The sequence below is a fragment of the Suncus etruscus genome, chromosome 4, assembly GCF_024139225.1.
Source record: "Suncus etruscus isolate mSunEtr1 chromosome 4, mSunEtr1.pri.cur, whole genome shotgun sequence".
Lineage (NCBI taxonomy): Eukaryota > Metazoa > Chordata > Mammalia > Eulipotyphla > Soricidae > Suncus > Suncus etruscus.
This window is the reverse complement of record NC_064851.1, coordinates 46,136,777-46,159,241: the sequence shown is the minus strand read 5'-3', so window position 1 is coordinate 46,159,241 and position 22,465 is coordinate 46,136,777. Positions and strand designations below refer to the sequence as shown.

The 22,465-nt window shown below is 39.9% G+C and overlaps 1 protein-coding gene across 2 annotated transcripts in view; it reads right to left on the bottom strand.

Moving 5' to 3' along the window:
• The window catches only part of FNBP1L (formin binding protein 1 like), a 91,409-nt gene that overhangs the window by 57,479 nt on the left and 11,465 nt on the right, over window positions 1–22,465 (bottom strand). The gene's annotated exons all lie outside the window — the stretch shown is intronic.

Here is a 22,465-nt window from a genome sequence, read left to right as displayed (position 1 = left end):
TGGCAATTTCTTACTCCTTATTTAGAATTAAGACATTCCTAAAACTGGCCTCCTAAATATGGACTTCAATTCTCAGGTTTAGGATTAAACAGTCTTTCCTAAGTTCCCCAGGTTCCCTAAAAAGTACTATCTTACTGTCTTGCTATACTAGACTGAAAGCACAAACCATGTATTATTCAACACTGAATTCTTGAGAGGCACCATAGCAGAACTCAATAAAGAACTGTTTCACTGAACAGAATTAAATATATTTGGCAAGTGTAAGTGAAAGGGACACGGGGACAAAGGCCTGTACCAGTAGTACTAAAGTCTGGTACTAAAGTGCTCAGGTACAATAAGGTAGTGTCACAGGATCTAAAGGGTGATTCATGAACTATTATAGGGATAAAACATATGCAAAGTTCTACCATGTCAACCACATTTCCTATACTTAAAAGTTTTTGTTTGTTTGTTTGCTTTTGGGTCACACCTGGCTCTGTGCTCAGAAACAGCTCTTGGCTAGCTCAGGGGACCATAGGGGATGCTGGGATGTGTATCACCAATCATCCTGGGTCGGCTGTGTGCAAGGCAAACGACCTACCACTGCGCTATCTCCCCAGCCCACTTTTTCTTTTTTTTTTGGTTTTTGGTTTTTGGGTCACACCCGGCGGTGCTCAGGGGTTACTCCTGGCTGTCTGCTCAGAAATAGCTCCTGGCAGGCACGGGGGACCATATGGGACACCAAGATTCGAACCAACCACCTTTGGTCCTGGATCGGCTGCTTGCAAGGCAAATGTCGCTGTGCTATCTCTCTGGGTCCTCACTTTTTCTATTTTAAAATAAATTCCCTTTACCAAACTCACAGGACTGTGCAGATGTCATTATCTACTGTGCAACTCAATACTTAAGAAACTTACACATAACAAAGTTTAGCAGTACTGTACTCTTAAGTTTCAAGACAGTCCCTTCTACAAATTACCTTAAAAACAAAAAAAAAAACTAATCTCAGAGTCTTGCAAGCCTGCTGATCTTGGAAGCGGCAGAACACCATGTATGGTCCCCTGAGCACAGAGGCAGAAGCCATGAGCACTGCAAAGGAAGGAAGGAAGAAGGTAGCAGAGAAGCAGGGAGTGATCCAGTTACAAAACAACTTGGGGCCAGAGCAATAGCACAGAGGGTAGGGTGTCTGTCAGCCTTGCATGTGGCCAACCTGGGTTCAATCCCTGACATTCCATGTAGTCCTCCCAAGTCTACCAGGAGTAATTTCTAAGCACAGAGCCAGAAGTAACCCCTCAACACCACCAGGTATGGCAAAAAAAAAAAAAAAATTAAAAAACATCATAGACTAATAAAGGACTTAATTTACATTAAGTACCTAGAATAGGGCCCGGAGAGATAGCACAGCTGCGTTTGCCTTGCAAGCAGCCTATCCAGGACCAAAGGTGGTTGGTTCGAATCCCGGTGTCCCATATGGTCCCCCGTGCCTGCCAGGAGCCATTTCTGAGCAGACAGCCAGGAATAACCCCTGAGCAATGCCAGATGTGGCCCAAAAACCAAAAAAAAAAAAAAAAAAAAAAAAAAGTACCTAGAATAGAATATACAGAGATAAGATATAGGAGGGTGGCTCCCTGAGACTCAAGAGATAAAAATGTAAAGGCTCTGGGCCCGAAGAGATAGCATGGAGGTAAAGCGTTTGCCTTTCATGCAGGAGGTCATGGCTTTGAATTCCAGGGTCCCATATGGTCCCCCGTGCTTGCCAGGAGCAATTTTTGAGCCTGGAGCCAGGAATAACCCCTGAGCACTGCCGGGTGTGACCCAAAAACCACAAAGAAAAAAAAAATGTAAAGGCTCCAGGAAATACTACTAACCGGGCTAAGGGTGAAACACATGTGGTTCGGAAGCTTCCTACCTCGTGGAGCAAGAGCAGCTGGCTGAGACTCAGTATTTAATGGGAAATTAAGACCACAACCCAAGGCTAGGGAAAGCAAAGGCTTCTGGAAAATCTTCCCACCCAAGTGGATCTTTGACATGTAAAAAGGAAGCCATCTTTGTTTATGGAGAAAACTAATTATTATCCAACAGATAATGAGATTTACAGTTTATGGGTAGAGAATATTTTTGGTTTTGGTTTGGTTTTTGGTTTGGGGCTTGGCCATAAACAGCAGCACTCAGGGATTACTCCTACATCTGTGCTCAGAAATCGCTTTTGGCAGGCTCGGGGGACCATATGGGATGCTAGGATTCGAACCACTGTCCTACATGCAAGGCAAATGCCCTACCTCCATGCTATCTCTCCAGCCCTGTTTTGAAGCTTCTAAATTGTCTCTTAGAACATGCAGGGCCAAATAACTTGCCATACTATTTGTACTTCTTCTTTTTTTTTTTGGGTTTTTTTTTTTTTTGGTTTTTGGGTCACACCCGGCAGCGCTCAGGGTTTACTCCTGGCTCTACAATCAGAAATCGCTCCTGGCAGGCTTGGGGGACCATAGGGGATGCCAAGGTTCGAATCACAGTCTTCTGCATGCAAGACAAATGCCCAACCTCCATGCTATCTCTCCAGTCCCCTGTACATTATTTTTTAAACTTATTTGACCAACTTATTTAACTTTGAATCTCATTTTTGTTTCTACTTTTACATATCATTATTTGGTAAATAAGTTTTGTAGTCTGTACTAATAATGCCCCCAAACTTTTCCACATTTAATAAATATGGAAGCTGATGCTCAAAACTAATGTTGCCTAGCAAATGAGATGAAACTAGATCAGGGTTTCTTAAATTTTTCAAACAAGAAATTTTTCTGCAATCAAACATTTATTTTTGTTTGTTGGTTTAGGGACCACACCTGGCGATACTCAGGGGTTACTCCAGGCTCTGCACTCAAGAATCAGTCCTGGTGGGCTGAGGGAATCATACGGGATGCAAGGTGTCAAACCCATTAGGTCACGTGCAAGGCAAGCCCACCAGCTATACTTCTTCCAGCGCCAACCAGTCAAATATTTATTTATTTATTTATTTATTTTGGTTTTTGGGCCACACCCGGCGGTGCTCAGGGGTTACTCCTGGCTGTCTGCTCAGAAATAGCTCCTGGCAGGCACGGGGGACCATATGGGACACCGGGATTCGAACCAACCACCTTTGGTCCTGGATTGGCTGCTTGCAAGGCAAACGCCATTGTGCTATCTCTCCGGGCCCAAATATTTATTGATAAATCAAAAGAAATTTACTTGAAACCAAATTTTAAAAAATGTCGGAAAGATAATCAAAACAAACCACACAGTGTTATGAATGGCAATTAATCCCCACTTCCCTAGTTTACTTCCTGTTAGCAGTGCTCTTAATTTCTTTGAAATTACATTCCAGATTACTAAATACTTCAATTATTTTTTAATTTTTGGGCCACACCCAGTGACACTCAGGGGTTACTCCTGGCTATCCACTCAGAAAACGAGGACCATATGGGACAACAGGGATCAAACCCAGGTCCGTCCTGGGTCAGTCGTGTGCAAGGCAAACACCCTACTGCTGCGCCATCACTCCAGTCCCAAATATTTCAATTTTATTTTCATCTTAATTATTCCCTCAATTCTTTTTTCAACACATTCAAACTACAGCTTATATAAACTATCAATAGGTTACCCTATCGAAATTCTCATATTATATCTCATATTTAAACTCAAGAAAAATTTTCTTCTAGAATTGTTTAAAAATTATTTTACCTTATTCTGTAAACATAAGAAAAATATTCTGAACTAAAGCTGGCTCTACACTCAAATGTCCACACTATACAGCATAACCTAAATGAATATTTTGCTCCAAGATTCTATAAGTCATAAAGGTGATAATTTATTCAATTTTATATTTATATTGTAATCTTGATGTAACTTAACTAAAAAATAACTGTCTTCCATATCGCTATCACAAAAAAGTACAATGTATTTTAGAAGTCACTATTTAATATTCAGTCCTTGCTTTCCATCATAACTTTACACAGTCTTGCATCCAAATGAAGTTCCAATACTTTCAGTAAAAGCACCAAAGGTAACAACTGTTTTTAAAAAGACTTTCTTTACTTTAAAATAATAATAATAATGACTTTGATATCCTAGTTTGGGCTTACTTGATGGTTTTGATTTTTCTGCCAAAGTTTCTCGAGCACCTCTGAACGCCAAAAGAATATAAAAACTATTTTAGGGGCCGGGTGGTGGCGCTAAAGGTAAGGTGCCTGCCTTGCCTGCGCTAGCCTTGGACGGACCGTTTGATCCCCAGGTGTCCCATATGGTCCCCCAAGCCAGGAGCGACTTCTGAGCGCATAGCCAGGAGTAACCCCTGAGCGTTACCGGGTGTGGCCCAAAAACCAAAAAAAAAAAAAAAAAAACTATTTTAAGAAACAAGTACTTTACTCATTCTTTGATTAATCTGGAACTTGTAAAAACTTCGTTTTAGTTTCACAAACCTAATAAATCAATTTGTTGTCTTGTTTTTAAATAAATTGTTATTGAATTATGTTAACTGTTTTTCAGGTGCGTAGCACTACTAACAACCCCTTTATCCTGATAAATGCACCCCCTTTTGTTCTGGTAACTACTAATTGGGTCTTACAGTTTAAGTTTAATGTTTGTTTTCACTATACGTCAAATATAAATAAAGTGATAAAGTGTTGGGTCTTGGTCTTCTACTCTAACAGGCTTTAATGCTACTTAACTTGGGGAGGGAAGGGCACACCCTGTGGTATTCAGAAGTTATTCCTGACAGTACAGGGATCATATGGGACGCTGGGCAGAACCGGGGTCAACTGCGTGCAAGGCAAATGCCCTACCCAATTACAACCTATCACTTATGCTCAGATAACTCTACTAAGCTTTCAAAACAATCCACCTACCACCCTGCTTCCCTAGTCATTTACCTCCTCCTAGCTCACTCTCAGCTAATAATCTTGTTCTCCCCTCATTAACAGAGAAACATTCAGAAGATTAACTCTTCGATGTCCAACTTTTATTTTTACCACAGGCCTATGTGCTTTTATTTCTGCCTTCCTCCCTAGATAATATACCATACCTTGACATTTCTGCTTAGCTAAAGTACTTGTGCATTTGCAAGTTTAGTTGTTTAAATGTTTAAGACTCTGGCCTATCAATGGTTAATGTATTCCAGAAAGAGTAAATCTGCATGAACAAGCTATAGGTAAGGAACAGAAGGAAAAGAGCAGTAAATCAAAACACTGCTGCATAGAATGCATGTGTTAGAATGCCACAACTTCACATTTTACTATACAAGACCTGACTTTAAAGCTAAAACACAAACACGCTATAGGATTTTTGAAAAAGCTTGATATGAACTGACACAACAGAGTTAATCAACAAATCAAGAGGCCCTCTCTGTAGCCTTTCGGGTCAGAGACAGTGAATAAGGTGCTTTCCTTTTATGTGACCTCTCCAGATTCAATCACCAGCACCCCGTATGATCCCCTGAGTCCAAGAGAAATGATCCCTGAGTGCAAAGCCAGATATGGCCCAAATACAAAACAAAAAATTCAGCACAAGGGAGACTGTTGCATTAAATATTAATTATATAGTCCTAGTGGTGCATGGTGAATGGATGGTGAGGCCTTTCTCTGCCCAGCCGGGTGCCTGTAGCCCCTTAGGCCCACGGGTCTGGGGTTGAGGATAACGGTGAAGAAATGATCCACAGGCAGTCAGATGAAGTTTCAGGAGACAGCCAGTGTTATTTATAAGGTCCTCACCGCCATGTGCATATCCCTCACATGGCCTTTAAACTACTAAGCAGCCTCTCTGCATCTTCTGCCTCCATCCTGTGTCTCCTCTCTTCCTGCGGCTTCTGCCTTACCCCACCCCCTAAGCCACTCTAATTACCAACCACAGACCCCTCCCAGCTGTGGGAGGGTCTGAACATTCAGGTAAGATTAGCATTTGACTTTGCTAAGGGGTAACAGGAGACTATCCTGAAGACTACTGCAATAAAAGACCAAAACTCAGGCTGGTCTGGTTCAGGGTGGAAATAGAAGAGTTCTGGAATTAGTATGAGTACATATATTCTGAAAATACTGTGCATAAATTTTCTGATGATTTGAATGCGAACTGTGGAAAGAGAAAATTTAGACATGTGAACTGGAAGAATGAGGTTGCTTTCAGTTTGGTTGCAATGGCAAAAATATTAGTTTTAGATCAGTGCTTCATGAAAACACTTTAAGAACCATTTGGTATTTACAGCATCATTTGTCAGCCACATAATATAGCACATGGGGCTATAAACACACGTGTTTATGTCCTATCATGTACCAGAGCCAGACCACAAGATTTTGCAGGCTTAATAGAGTCCACTGGCCAGACATAAAAGTCTAAAATTTTAACAGTTAAATTTGATATCCAGGTAGCTACTAAATTAAGTAGTTGAATATGTCTGAAATTCAACAGAAGCATTATCATGAAGATGTATGGCAGATATAGCTCTCCAGCTTAATGGACTGGAGCTCGAGCTCTGCATGGCAAAAAAAAAAAAAAAAAGTTTTGATCCTCAGCACTCTCTTGGTTCCCAATGTGCTATCGGAAACCAAAAACCGGCCCGGAGAGATAGCACAGCGGCGTTTGCCTTGCAAGCAGCCGATCCAGGACCAAAGGTGGTTGGTTCGAATCCCGGTGTCCCATATGGTCCCCCAAGCCTGCCAGGAGCAATTTCTGAGCAGAGAGCCAGGAGAAACCCCTGAGCACTACTGAGTGTGGCCCAAAAGGCAAAAACAATAAGAAAAGACATGATCTTGAAGACAGACAGTTTCAACTGAGTTTTTTACATCAAATTTAAAGACCAGAGGAAAATGAATAGCAAAAACATTGATAAAGAGTGACCAGTGGGAAACAAAACTAAAATATATGGTATTCTGGAAGTCAAATTGTGTATTATATTTCAAAAAAGAGAAAACGATCAATTCTGTAAAGTAGTGCTAAAAGATTAAATAAAAACTAAAATTTGATCATTGGTTTTCTTAGTAATATGCAGATCACTGGCATCCTTATTAACAAGAATAGTTTTGTTTAGTAAGGAACCTAACTAAAGTGAATTCAAATAAAAAGATTTAATAGAAAGAAATCAGTTTTAATATAGATGTACCAATTTCAAGAAATTTTACTGGGGCCGGAGAGATAACATGGAGGTAAGGCATTTGTAGATGGTCATTGGTTCGAATCCCGCTGTCCCATACAGTCCCCCGAGCCTGGCAGGAGCGATTTCTGAGCGTGGAGCTAGGAGTAACCCCTGAGCACTGCCAGGTGTGACCCCCCCCCAAAAAAAAAAAAAAAAAAAGAAATTTTAGTTTGGGAAACAAATATGGAGTGACAGCTGGGGAGGTCAAGTGTGGGTAGTTTTAAGTGGCAAAAACAGTATGGTTATATGCTAATGGATTGATGATGCAAAAGACAGGAAAACACTAAAATATAAAGGGGAGAGCAGATACAATAAGCACTTGGTAAATGAGAGGACATGTCTATGTTGAGGGGATACCTTTGCTAAGATTACAAAATTAATCCTCAACTTCTCTAAGTATGGTTTATAAGTTGAATAAACAAAATTCCTTAATATTTAAATGGAAAGGTAATGATTTAAGCAGATCATAACATATCCCACAAAGAATTAAAAATCGTTTGTAAGAAGATGGTAGGTAGTAAGAATGTGTGCCTCTTTAGATATGGGGCTGGGAGCAGAAATATATGAGGGATGGCTGTGTCATTTCCAGTGGTGCTCAGAGCCTACTCCTGGTGGTGCTTCAAGACCATATGTAGTGCCAGTTACTAAACCTGTATTAGCCATGTGCAAGTGAAATAAGTATCCAACCTGCTGTTCTATCACTCTGGCCTGTGCCTCTAAGATTTTTTTAGGAAGCATAGCTAACCAGGGTCCCAGCTATTAAGCTTCCCATTAGCTGCTCCCCATACAATTAGAAGGAATAATTTCTTCTAACAAGTAATTTTAGCTCAGGCTCTCCAACAGTCTTCCAAGCAAAATCCCTGGAAGTTCTTTGCAGTCTAAGATATTTCTACTCGATTTTCCTTTCTTCTTCCTCTTGAAAGGTGGTATTAAGGCTTTTAACTTCCTGACACCCTCACTATTTCCTCACAGGTACTTTGCTGCTAATGAATTCTTACATATTTAATTCCATGTGGATGGGTTCTTCTCAGAGAATTCAATACAGCTGCAATTTTTTCAAATGTAAGCATATAATCTTAGAAAACAAAACTCTTGTTGAAAAACAAGGATATAAAAAAGGGGGGGGGTGGAGAGATAGCCTGGAGGTAAAGCGTTTGCCTTGCATGCGGAAGGACGGGGTTCGAAGGAGGGTTGGAATCCCGGCATCCCAATGGTCCCCCGAGCCTGCCAGGAGCGATTTCTGTGCTTAGAGCCAGGAGTAACCCCTGAGCAATGCCGGGTGTAAAAGCCCCCCCGCAAAAAAAAGAAAAGAAAAACAAAGATAATTCTATATTTTAAAATGAGGCTAATAACTATACAATCACTAAATAAAAACAAAGTCTTCAAAAAGAATTTACACAAATTAGAATATAACTTGTTTCATGTCCTCTGTTCTGCTCTAGTTCTCAAAAGAGCGAAAATCCTTCAAAGACCAAGTATGTAATAAATCCAGCACCAGTGTGAATGCATGTAAAGGTCCTGAATTTGATTCCCAGCACAACCCTGCACCCACCCCATGCAAAACAAAAAGCATTAAGTCCTTCAAAATCAGAAAATAACTGAATATAAGATTACTTGGGATTTCTCACCTTAGTGAAATGTCTGAGAAGAATTTTCTCAACCTCTCTACTTCTGTGCTGTTACTGACAATATAACCTTGACATTTAACAGTATTTTATCAAATTATGACTTTTGGATTTTACTGCATTTTAAGGTTTTTCCTGAATATGCAAAAAAAGAATTCAAGTTAAACTTAAATTTGTATGTAATTATCTTTTGATTCATAGAAAAAGAGCCAAAACCATCTAAAATTAAACTTGCAATACACGACCTAAGATATATTAATGGGCTATGCTAACGTTCCTGAACTTATCTGCTGCTCTGTCATTCCAAATGAAGTTAGTCTCTGGCTGACATCACTGGGCCTATTCTAGAGGGGAGGCAAAGGCTCTCCTTTCCGGCTGGTACCAGCAGCATCCACCCCAACCAGAAAAAGAAGAGAGTAACCCCCAGCCTAAAATTTCAGTATCTTCTAGCGAAGTCTTAACTACACAAACTCATCACCAGCACAGCAAGAAAGCCAATGACTATCTGCCATCATTTCCTTAAGTGAAGTAAACATCTTCAACATGTTACTGAAGTTGTTCTCTGGCATAACTGGTTGGTATTGCTTAAGCCTTCTCTGCTATTATTTTTCACTCGGTAAGTTTGATGGGCTTCCTGGAAGCTTCCCCACTGTGTATGCTTTGCGCTTGCTATGCTGAGGGTGAATCTTTGTAGCTGGCCCCTCTAGGAGTCTTTGAAAGATTAGGCTGGGTGTCCCTGCTCTTTTCCTGTCTTCTGATCTTCATCCAGTGACAGAGTTGTCTTTGCAGTTTGAGGTGGGATTGAGTATAGTAATGGTGAAGTAGAGTCATGGATGTGAGGAATGGGCATTGTAATTAGAGATTGAATGAGCATAAAGTCTGGAGGTGGGCCCGTTGAGATGGATAAAGGTCATGCATTAATGCTGCCAAGACCCAGTCAAAAGAGGGGAACCTGCTTCTGTCTCCATAAAGTCCCAAGGGTGTCAACTGAGAGGTTAACCTGGCCTGAAAGATTAAATGGGCAAACTGAATCAGATGTGGAGGTGGGCCTGCTGAGATGAAAAAGGTTTAGTGTGGAGCCTTGCTGAAACTCAGTTGGAAGGAAGGAGAATCCACTCCAATTACCCATCATCTTTCTATAGTTTTCTCACACCACTACCCCACTGCACATTCAACCTAGAACTGAAACCCTAGAACTGAGTTAAGAAATTAAGAATCAGGGGCCGGGAAGGTGGCGCTAGAGGTAAGGTGTCTGCCTTGTAAGCGCTAGCCAAGGATCAGGACCGCGGTTCGATCCCCCGGCGTCCCATATGGTCCCCCCCAAGCCAGGGGCGATTTCTGAGCACATAGCCAGGAGTAACCCCTGAGCATCACACGGGTGTGGCCCAAAAACAAAAAAAAAAAAAAAAAAAAAAGAAATTAAGAATCAGAGAGACAGAGTAATAGTAGTACAGTGGGTAGGGTTCTGCCAGAACACAGCCAATCTGGGTTTACTGATCTCCAGCACCCCATATGACCCTTACGCCCACTAGAAGTGATGATTGAGCAGAGTGGTAGGAACAGCCCCCTGAGCATAGCCAGGTGTGGCCCAAATGCACAGGCCCTTCCCCCCTAAAAAGAGAAATGACAGAATTACTGATTCTCTGATAGAACCAGGTCTTTAGAAATAGGTCCCATGGGCTATAGAGATAGCAGTTGGCATGCACACTCTGCATTTTGAAAACCTAGGTTCAATCCCCAGCACCCAGAGCACTGCAAAGTGACAAAAGTAATAGTTTTTTAAAAAATAAATAAAATACATTTGTATAGTTCCCAACTCCATCCCAAAATCCAGTAATTTAGAATCTCTAAAGCAGAAGATACAGTTTTGTTTGGTTTGGTTTGGTTTGGTTAGGTGAAGGAAAATGGTTCTATTTTGGAAATATGAGGACACAGACAATGAGAGCCAGCCCCATAATGTAGAAGAGATATTAGACATCTCAAGATGGGATGGATATGAGAAACTCCAAAGTAGAGTGGATTAGGAATTTGGTTTAAAAGAACCAGTAGCCTGCTTCTGTTGGTTCCTTGCTGTCTAACTTCTCCTTGACTTCAGTCAATAGAAAGCACAGGTTTTAATTACGCCAGTTCTCTCCCTGCCAGGTAAATCACTGCAAGTTTACTATATTCTTCTAACTAAAGGTCCAAGACTTTAGTAAGCAGCCAGCCAATCTTAAAACTTCTGCTCTAGGGCCAGAGCAGTGGCGCAAGCGGTAGGGTGTTTGCCCTGCACGCGCTAACCTAAGACAGACCTTGGTTCGACCAACGTCCCACCATATGGTCCCCCAAGCCAGGAGCAATGTCTGAGTGCATAGCCAGGAGTAACCTCTGAGCATCACCGTTTTGGGTGTGGCCCAAAAACAAAACAAAACAAAACAAAAAACCTTCTGCTCTGTAATAGAGTAACTACTATTTCTCCTTGTCTCTAAGATTTCCTGAATAATAAATAACTGCTACATAATAACTCATTACTCCAGAGTAAAGTACTATTTGTTCCATTAACCAGGCCCACACCTTTATAAATAGTTTCTTTATTAAACTCCCCTCAATAAACCCTTTTGTGTGTGTTATTTCCTAGCAGGGTTCTTTACTAATACAATATCCATTCAAAGACATGCTAAGCTAAAGATAAAACATTCTAATCAGTGAAGCAATTTTTTACATGGCACTGTTAGTCACAGTGCTTCCATCAAAGTTTTCTACAATGTTTGTTGAACATAAGAATTCCTTCCCTCCCAGCACCCTTTGATAAATGTTAAAATGTTAAACATTAAAGTACATTCTATCAGAAGTCCTTTTTTAAAAATATTGTTTAACACTTTGGCATTAAACAAACAAAACTCACCTACTTAAATTTAGGGGTTTGTATGTGATAAAAACTAATCTTTTTTTGTTTCATCTTTTACAAAACAGAATTAACGACTCTTTATAAAGGCAAAATAATAATAAAAGAACATTATTTGGATTGTCTGTGGCACATAAACATGTTAACTAATTCTGAGGTCTTCCCTTCCCCAAATTGTGTGTGTTGCAAAACAAACAAACAAACAAACATTTGGCCAAAATTATAAACAAAAAATTACAAAATGGCTCAAAATAACTTAATTTACCTAACATTTTCCTCAAAAATTATACAAAGATAACAAATTGGGCTGGGATCTTTGTTGTTGTTTTGGGACTACACTCAGTAATGTTCAGGAGTTATTCCTGTCTCTTCATTCAGGAATTACTTGTGGCAGTGCTCAGGGGTCCATATGGAGTGTGAGGATCAAACTCGGCCACATGGAAGGCAAGCACTTTATTCTACTAATAAATAGTTTTGGGTATGACATTTCACTTCTCTTAGCCCTTACAGAAATATATAGTGCTACAAATTGATTAGTACTCAGTAAACATTGGAAAAAGCAATTCAATGAAAATTTAAAGGGAACTAAAGCAATCCAAGATGTTTTTCTAATTTCCTAGATTAATGTAAATACAGATTTTAGAGCACGTAAAGCAATGAAATCTAGGGTGTAGCAATTCTATCTAGAATTCCTGGGGCTGAGCGATAGCTCAACGGGTAGGGTATTTGCCTTGGACACAGCTGACCCAGGTTGGATCTCTGGCATCCTATAGGGACCCTTGTGTGTGGCAGTAATTTCTGAGCACAGGGGCAGGAGTAAACCCTGAGCACTTCCAAAAATTTTTTTAAATAAAAAATAGAATTTCCTGGAAACCAAGAGATAGTGCACTGGAGGTAAGGTAGTTGGCCTTGCATGTGGCTTATCCTGGTTCGATCCCTGGCACCACATATGGTTCCCTAAGCACTGCCAGCAGTAAACTCTGAGTATTAGCTAGACATGGCCCAAATCCTCCACACCCCAAAATTTAAATTCCTGGGTCTCTTTTCTAGATACACTAGTTCAGAAGGTCAGACTGGGGCTTGGGAATATGTTTTGTTTTTACTGCCTTGAAATTCCCAAAATGAATCTAATTATTATCCAGATTTGAGAAATACTAATTAAAGCAATGTTTCTCAGTCAGGAATAAATCTTATAAAACTTTAGTTGACCACATCTTCAGAGCTTAATCACAATCTCTCTGGCAAATTGGTCAAACCAAAAGACTGAATGAAAAGAACTATTAATCAAGAATTTTAAGTGCATGAAAGAAATCAATAGGCTCCCAGCTAGCTGAAATAGATTAGAAACAATGAGATAATAATAAAGAACTATGTTGTTGAACTGGATATCACCTAAAAACTAAGAACAAAATATGACTTTTATTCAAATAATATTCTATATCTAATATATAAATTTGTTTGTAATCTCACATATTTTATTTTTTTGGTGCTTGGGCCACACCCAGTGACACTCAGGGGTTACTCCTGGCTCTGCGCTCAGAAATCACTCCTGGCTTGAGGGATCATATGGGATGCTGGGGGATTGAACCGTGGTCAGTCCTAGGCTAGAACGGGCAACCTTACCACTTGTGCACCACTTAGCCCCTAACTCACATATTTTAATTGACATTATTCTTATAATTACACTGAAAAGTTCCAAAATAACTTATTCAAGGCATTAAAAGCAGTAATAAAAATTCTGCATTAGGGGCTGGAGAGATAGCATGGAGGTAAGGCATTTGCCTTTCATGCAGAAGGTCATCGGTTCGAATCCCGGCATCCCATATGGTCCCCTGTGCCTGCCAGGAGCAATTTCTGAGCATGGAGCCAGGAGTAACCCCTGAGCACTGCCGGGTGTGACCCAAAAGCCACACACACACACACACACACACACACACAAAATTCTGCATTAAAACTCAGAATTCAAGAAGTCATATAAGAGTTAGGGTTTTTATTTAAAGAAAATGCATCACGGGGCCAGAGAGAGCATGGAGGTAAGGCGTTTGCCTTTCATGCAGAAGGTCATCGGTTTGAATCCTGGTGTCCCATATGGTCCCCCATGCTTGCCAGGAGCAATTTCTGAGCATGGAGCCAGGAATAACCCCTGAGCACTGCCGGGTGTGACCCAAAAACCACAAAAAAAAAAAAGAAAAAGAAAAGAAAAAGAAAATGCATCACATAGTTGATCATAACACATTTGTTTCCTGATAAATGAGAACAGTTGTTTAAAAAAAATAGAAATAAAGAAAAGAAAATTTAAAAAGAAAAGCAACAAATTTGTGAGAATTATTTTATCTCCAATGAGGTTATTAGGAAATACATTTACTGCCATATAAGTGAGAGCAGTTACTTTAAAAAATAGAAAAAAGAAAAAAGAAACTTTAAAAAAAAAAAGTGCAGTGACAAGCAAATTTGTAAAAATTATTGTATCTCCAATGAAGTTATTAAGACAATAAATGGCATAAGGTTTAAAAAGCTTTTGTATTTAGCTGTCCATTCTGTTATTTCATTTGTTTCTGAACATTAAGTAACCTCAGCTACACATCAGCGTCTAGACTGATGTATTCCTATATAAATGACATCACACAAATGAATTTGTCCAGGAATTCAAAGCACTATTACTGATACTGTGGCTTGGGAGGGGGGCATGTTATCAGCTGCCAGGTATTCAAGAAGAAAAACTTTGGGGAAGGGTGCCCAACTTGCTCAAAAAAAAAACCCTAGTGATATCAGCCCCCAAACTGGCATATCTAAAGTTTGGTCAGATTGTTATTTCCAAAGAGAATTATAGGAGTGGTGAGGCAGAGCCATAGGCAAAACAGTAATTCTGGGTGACAGATGCAGCAGGTGTGGCTTCAGTAGGGAAGGGCTTGGCCCACCCTCTCCTCCTGAGATTGTCAGCTTTCAGCTGAGTGGCATGGTAAAAAAAAAACAAAAACATGATTTTCATGGCTTGGTTTGCATCTCTTGAGAAAAGAGTGAGTCTATAGAGCTGGCCTGGTGCAAACATAGCGACTGCATTTGTGGGTGTGGCTACGGCTGCCAGGACTCCTGAAAGAAGGAAGATACAGGGAGAAGGTGCCTGCACTTGCTCCAAAAAAGACCCAGTGATATCACCCCAAATATCAGCATATCTGAAGTTTGGTCAGATTGATGTCTCTTGAGAGAATCATGGAGGTATGATGAGGCAGGGCCATAGGCAAAGTAGTCAGGGTCAGTTAAGGTTTTGGTAATCATTTTTCTATTTATTTATTTATTTTGGTTTTTCAGACCACACCCACTTGATGCTCAGGGTTTACTCCTGGCTAAGCACTCAGAAGTTGCCCCTGGCTTGGACGGACCATATGGGATACCAGGGGATTGAACCGCGGTCCTTTCTTGGCTAGCACTTGCAAGGCAGACACCTTACCTCTAGCGCCACCTCACTGGCCCCATCATTTTTATTTTCTTTTTGGTTTTTGGGTCACACCCGGCAGTGCTCAGGGGTTACTCCTGGCTCTACACTCAGAAATCACCCCGGACAGGCTCAGGGGACCATATGGGATACCGGGATTTGAACCACTGTCCTTTTGCATCCAAGGCAAATGCCTTACCTCCATGCTCTCTGGCTGGTAATCATTTTTAATGTTAAATTCAAATTTTATTAATTTACAATACTAAAAATTTGGGAAATATAGCCTCACAGGTAGAAGTTACCCAATATGTCTCATACAAAGACTCCCTCTCTCCCCCAAGCATCACAAAGTATAGCTTTAGAGGACCTGTGGGGTTACACAGGGTCCAAGTAGCATTCTGGGGTCCTCACTTTTAACTCACCAATCCAGCTAGCCAAAATTTCCCAGATTCCCTGGGACCTTGAGTACAGCTTGGAGGACCCCAAATACACACAAATAGACACTGGTGATTATATACAGATGTATGTATATACACAATAATATGTATATGCATGCACAGGTTAGACTATGTCTTTAATAGCTGAGAGGGCCAAGGGAAAATAAAATCCTAATAAGAGCACATCCAATAAAAGAAACCAGGTTCTTGGAGAAATGGCTAATTCTAAGACTGAGGCAAGAAAAATGCAAGGGGGGAGTATCTGGTCCCAGAAAAGTTAAGTGATTAAAAAAATCCAGAGGTTGGAGCCATAGTACAGCAAGTAGGATGCTTGCCTTACACATGACCAGCCGGGGTTTGATCCTCAGCATCTCATATAAGTCCTGAGCCCTACCAGAAATAATCCCTGAGCACAGAACCAAGAATAAGATCTGAGCTCCACCAAGTGTAAACCCACCCACATCCCAAAAAACCATGATTGTCTGGTTATGAAACCATAGAACATCATGTTGAGTAAAGTCAGAAGAAAAAGAATCTCATATATAGGACCTAAAGACACACAATAAGGGCTAAACAAATGGCCAAAGGAAACAAAATTGAAGAGCTAGTCTGAAGAACTTATGGGGGGGCGAAGTTGAAAAGGTACTTGGGACCTCAATGATGAGAAATGGATGCATTGGTGGTATAGTGCTGGAATTATGAGTAAGCTATCATTAGTAATATTATATAAGTCACAATATCTCAATAAGCATTTTCATATGGCCATGTACTAAAATGAGACAGGAGTCAACTGAACTGTACTGTACTCCTTTTCCCTTCTGGAGAAGCCCATGTTCTCTCTTGAACAAGTATTTGTTTCTCTCTCACACATTTCTAAGTAAATTTCTTTGAACAAAAACCATTTTGAAGGTGTAACTCCACTAAGAGCCAAAAGAAAATGATGGCTGCCAACTTTTCCCAGGTAAATTGATTCAGGCTGATAACAGTGGCCTTCTCATAAGAGGTGAGAACAGATTCCCCTTTTTGCCTCAAGGCATAACAGCCTATAGTCACACCAGACACTGTCAGACAAAAACAGTCCAACCCCACAACTTAACGCTATCCAATCTCCAAATTTGTCCCAAATCTATAGATCTTAGACCTTGCAGCAGTACAAGACCTCAAAATTTCATAGTAGTTTTCTGCCCATTAATCAGTCAATCTGATGGGACAGTTGTCTAAAAGCCCAACAAGTTCAATGAGTCTAACTAGTCGCACAGAAGATTTCAACTAGCACTAACTACATTTAGTAAATCCTTAGACAATGACTTTAGTAACATCACTGAAAGATATAATAAATTTCCATGATTTGTTTTTTTGTGTGTGTTGTAGCAAACAATATGAAGTAAATATGTTTGTACCTACAAGGAGGCAGACGAGGGTAGTTCATGGAAAACAAACGCTGGTGCAGAAAAAGTCACATTAGTAGTAGGACTGGTGTTTGAAGATTAATTAATGCTTGTAACAAGTATTATGAACAACTTGAAAAATCATTGCATTATAATGAAAAATTTATCCATTTGTGTCACTAAAACAAAAAAATAAAATAAACTGAGCAATAAAATTAATGAAATAGTTCTTGATTATATTGAGCCAAAGTAAAACCTTGAGTTTATACTTATTTAAATATAGAATTCTAAATAACATAGTATCTAGATACTTAACCATATGAGGGGTACATAGTCCTCTTAATGTATGAGTTACACATAATGACTTCATTCATACTAAAGAGTACAGTATGAAAAAAGGGAAAAAATAATTTTATAATGAAAGAAATTGACATATGCTATCTCAGGCGATATCCCACAAATGAGTATGATCACTCTACGTCTATCCCTCACCCACTGACTCATTTCATCTGCATAATATTCTCCAAATCCACCCATAAGCAAATTTTATTTTTATTTTTCCTAACAGCTGTACAATATCCCACTGTGTAGATGTACCAGTTTCTTTATCCATTCTTCTATTCTTGGGCACTTGAATTTTTCCCAGGTTTTGGTTATTGTGAATAATACTACAGTGAACGAAGGAGGGAAATGCTCTTTCTGCATTGTGTTTTTGGGCCCCAAAATCTATAGTTTCTAGAAACTTTATTGTAGAATCTTTAGAATTTTCTCAATATAGTATCATATCATCTGCAAACGGTGAAAGCTTCACATCTTTCTTTCCTATCTGGATGTTCTTAATAATATTTTCTTGCCTAATTGCTATGGCAAGAACCTCCAGTACTATGCTGAATAGAAGTTATAGAGTAGGCAACCTTGTCTTATGCCATCTGAGAGAAAAAGCTTTTAGTTTTGCTTTCATAGAGTCTGTTTGCTATGGACTGTGGTGACTTTGATTATAGAAGTTCCATAGGGGCCAGAGCAACAGCAAAGCAATAGGGCAAATTTGCCTTGCATGCGGCTGACCCAGAGCAGACCTGGGATTCGAATCCCAGCATCCCATATGGTCCCTCGAGAGCAATTTCTGAGCACATAGCCAGGAGTAAACCAAGTGTCACCGGTGTGGCCCAAAAAACAAAGCAAAAGAAAAAAAATGCACCTTTTTAAGTTTAAGTTTGGGTCTCATGATTTCAGTCTTGACTGTGGTTTGGGTATTTAGTTCTATCCTTCCTTAACACCATCAATGTACCCGAGTCCCCTTGGCCCCTACCCCATTATTTCATATCTGTCTTTTCCCCCATGCACAACTCTATTTCTTTCCTTCTCTTCATTATACTTGGGGCCAAGAGTATTCTACATAACCCCCATTTAAATCATTGCATTCCCTCATGTAGTTATTCTAAATTCCACACATAAATAATAGACCATATCCTCCTCCTGGTTTACTACATTTAACGTACCTACCAATTCCAACCAAGTTGCAGCAAATTGCATCATATCATTCATTAATTTACATGTAGTACTCCATTACATATATACCATATCTTCATGATGCACTTATTAGAAAACTAGTTTAATTCTAACTTATAGCTACTGTACTGAATGCTGAGATAAATAGTAGTATGCATACATCCCTTTGAATATTTCTATGTTCTGGGGATAGCCAAAAGTGAAATTGTTGGGTCATATGGTAGCTTGATTCTGAGTTTACTGAGAACCCACCATACCATTTTCCATAGGGGTTGAGTTTATTAAAGATTTCTATTTCCATCTATTCACATTCTTTGAGGATTTTTTTCTATTGTCTGGTTGTTTGCTTTAAAGCTCTTTTCCAATCTCTTTTGCTCTATAGAGTTGTTCTGCATCGTTCCATCTCACTGATTCGGTCCTCAGCTGCTTACTGTTGGAGAAGCTTCCCAGTGAGATTTTCATTTCATCTACCAAGTTCTTTCAGTTTGGTGTTTTCTCATTTCCATTTTCATTTGTGGTTTGTTCAGTTCAATCCATGCTTTCTTTGAGTTTTATGAACATCCTCCATATTTCTTCTAAACTTCTTTATCTGAGAGGCTAAATAATAGGTGGTTGGCACTTTTTGGATCATCAGAGCTGCCATCTTCATTCTCTATGCATGATGTTGATTCGTGTTGCTTCCCCATTGTCGCATCTGTAGTGTGAGGTTTTCTGCGTGTCGTGCTAGCATTCACTGACTAGGAGATGTGTGCTGCTGCATATTAAAGTGAACGGGCTCCTCTGGCTCCAACCTTCTTATGCACGGCCAGCTCACCTCCAATCATGTGGCTTCCGTGGAAGCTTGGGGGGTGAGGGGATGGCTCAGCAGCCTAGCTGGAAGACTTGTGGTAGAGATCAGGCTTCACCCTTCTTCGGTGGGTCCAGCTCACCACCTATCCTTCCATAGAGGTTGAGAGCATTCCCACCAGTAGTGAATGAGAGTTCTTTTTCACATCCCTGCCAACAGATTGGTCCCAGTATTTTTGATATGTGTTATCCTACTGGTAAGATGATTTCATTATCATCTTGATTTGTATTTCCCTAATGGTAAGTGGTGCTGAGCATTTTTTCATGTACCCGTAGGTCACTTGATTATCTTCCTCAGAGAAGTATTTGTTCATTTCCTCTCCTCATTTCTTGATAAGAGTTTTTAGATTTTTGGAGATAATCTTTATGAGTACTTTGTATATCCTAGATATCAACCTTTAATCTGATGTGTTGGTGCAAACATTTTCTCCCGCTCAGTTAGCTATCCTTCAGGTTTATACCATGGTTCTTTTGCCAGACACAGACTTTTTAGTTTGATGTAGTCGCATTTGTTCTGATTCAATTCTGAAACCTTTACATTGACACCTTTAAGGTCTAGGTCTTATAGCATTACAACTATGGTTTCCTCAATCTACTTTATAGATTCAGGCTTGATCTCAAGGTCTTTGATCCACTTTGAGTGGACTTTTGTGTAAGGTGTGTGATATGGATCCAGCTTTAATTTCTTATACGTGGTTATCCACTCGTTCCCAACACCATTTGTTAAAAAGGCATCTATTCCATTTCATGTTCTCAGTTGCTTTGCCAAAAATTAGTTAACCATGGAATCAGAGTGACAGCACAGTGATAGGATGCTTGCCTTACACGCGGCTGACCCAAGACATACCTTGATTCAATGCCCAGCATCCCATATGGTCCCCCAAGCCAGGAGCAATTTCTGAGGGCATAGCCAGATGTAACCCCTGACCATCACCGGGTGTGGCCCAAAAAACAAAAACAAAAAATTAGTTAACTGTATAGCTGGGGGTTTGTCACTAAATATTCTATTCTAACCCATTGGTCCAAATGTCTAACTGTTCCAATACCATGTTGTTTTGACCACTGTGGCTTTGCAGTACAGCTGTAAGATAGGTAATGAGATGCCTCCCAGTCTCTTGTTTTTCATCATGGTTTTGACTATCCAGGGTCTTTTATGGTTCCATTTAAACTTTATAATTGACTGGTCTAAGTCCCTGAGAAGGTTGTCTGAATTTGGGTAAGGATTGCACTGAATCTATTCATTACGTTGGTTAAAGACAATCACTTTGAAAATATTGATTCTTGGGGCTGGTGAGGTGGCGCTAGAGGTGTCTGCCTTGCAAGCGCAAACCAAGGAAGAACCACGGTTCGATCCCCAGCATCCCATATGGTCCCCCCAAGCCAGGGGCAATTTTTGAGTGCTTAGCCAGGAGTAACCCCTGAGCATCAAACAGGTGTGGCCCCAAAAACAAAAACAAAACAACAATAACAACAACAACAACAAAAAAAAAAAAATATATATATATATATTGATTCTTCTAATCCATGAGTATGGAATGTTTTTCTATTTCCTTAGATCCTCTTCAAGTGTTTTGAAGATTTCATGGTATAGGTCTCTCACATCTTTTGTTAAGTTGATTTCTAGGTATTTGATATTTTGGGAGTTTTTTGTTTTGGTTTTTGGTTTTTTTGGGTCACACCCGGCAGCGCTCAGGGGTTACTCCTGGCTCTACACTCAGAAATTGCTCCTGGCAGGTTCGGGGAATCACATAGGATGCCAGGATTCGAACCACCGTCCTTATGCATTAAAGGCAAAACGCTTTACCTCCATGCTCTCTCTCTCTGGCCCCTACTTGATGCTTTTTGACACTATTTTATTATCTTAGCAGTTTATTTATTGACTGGTTGGTTTTTGGGTCACACCCAGCAGCGCTCAGGAATTACTCCTGGCTCTGTGCTCAGAAATCGCTCCTGGCAAGCTTGGGGACCATATGGGATGCCAGGGATCAAACTGGGTTTGTCCTGTGTCAGCTGCATGCCACTGTACTATCTCTCCAGCCAGACATTATTTTAAATGGAAAAGACTCTTTGATCTCTTTCTCCTGATTCATTGTTTTTTTGTCTGTTTTTTGATTTTGGGTCAGACCCAGTGGTGCTCAGGAGTTACTCCTGGCTCTGCTCTCAAAGTCGCTCCTGACAGGCTTGGGGGACCATTGCCTTACCAATGTGCTATTGCTCCTGCCCTCTGACTCATTATTTGTATAAAATAATTCAACTGTTTTTGTGTATTAACTTTGTAGCCTATCATTCTGATGTACTGGTATGTTCTATGGTAGAGTCTGTGGTCTATATTAAATGAAGTCTCATGTGCATTGGAGAAGAGTATTTTACTCTTGGGAATGAAAAGCCAGATTTAATGTTATAGATGTATAACATATATAAAATTCCTTCTTTTCCATTTCTTCCTTCAAAATCAATTATTTTCTTTCTGAGTTTTAGCCTGGTTGATCTATCAAGAGATAAAGAGATAAAGAGCGATGCTGAAGTCTCCAACTACTATTGATGTCTTCAAGTTCATCAACAGTTATTCTAAGTACTTTGTGGCCCCTCGTTGGAAGCATATATATTTAGGAGTGATTTTCTTCCTGATGTACATTTCCCTGTATTATTAAGAATCTGCTCTGTCTTTTATAAACTTTTTGAGCTTAAAGTCTATATGGTCTGATATTAGCCTTTTTTGAGAATTATTTGATTGAAGGTCTATCTTCCAACCTTTGACTGGGAAGCTATGCTTGCATGGCCATTCAAAAGTATTTTTTGCAGGTAGAATGAATTCAATTTTTTAATTCATTTTGCTACTGTGTCTCTTAATTCCACATTTAGAGCACGGTTTGGTTTATGGGGTTTATCTTGTCTTAAAGTACTCCCTTCAGTTATTTTTCATGCTGAAAAACAAGAAAATTGTTTTTTTCAGTCTATGAAGTTCCTGAGTTGTTATTTGCGCAGTTGTGTATTGTTCCTTCAAATCTAAATCTAACTGGGTTAAATTATTATTGTTAGTGAGGCATTCTTTTTTTTTTTTTTTTTTTTTTTTGGTTTTTGGGCCACACCCGGCTATGCTCAGGGTATCATATGGGACACTGGGATTCGAACCAACCACCTTTGGTCCTGGATCGGTTGCTTGCAAGGCAAACGCCGCTGTGCTATCTCTCCGGGCCTGGCATTCTTT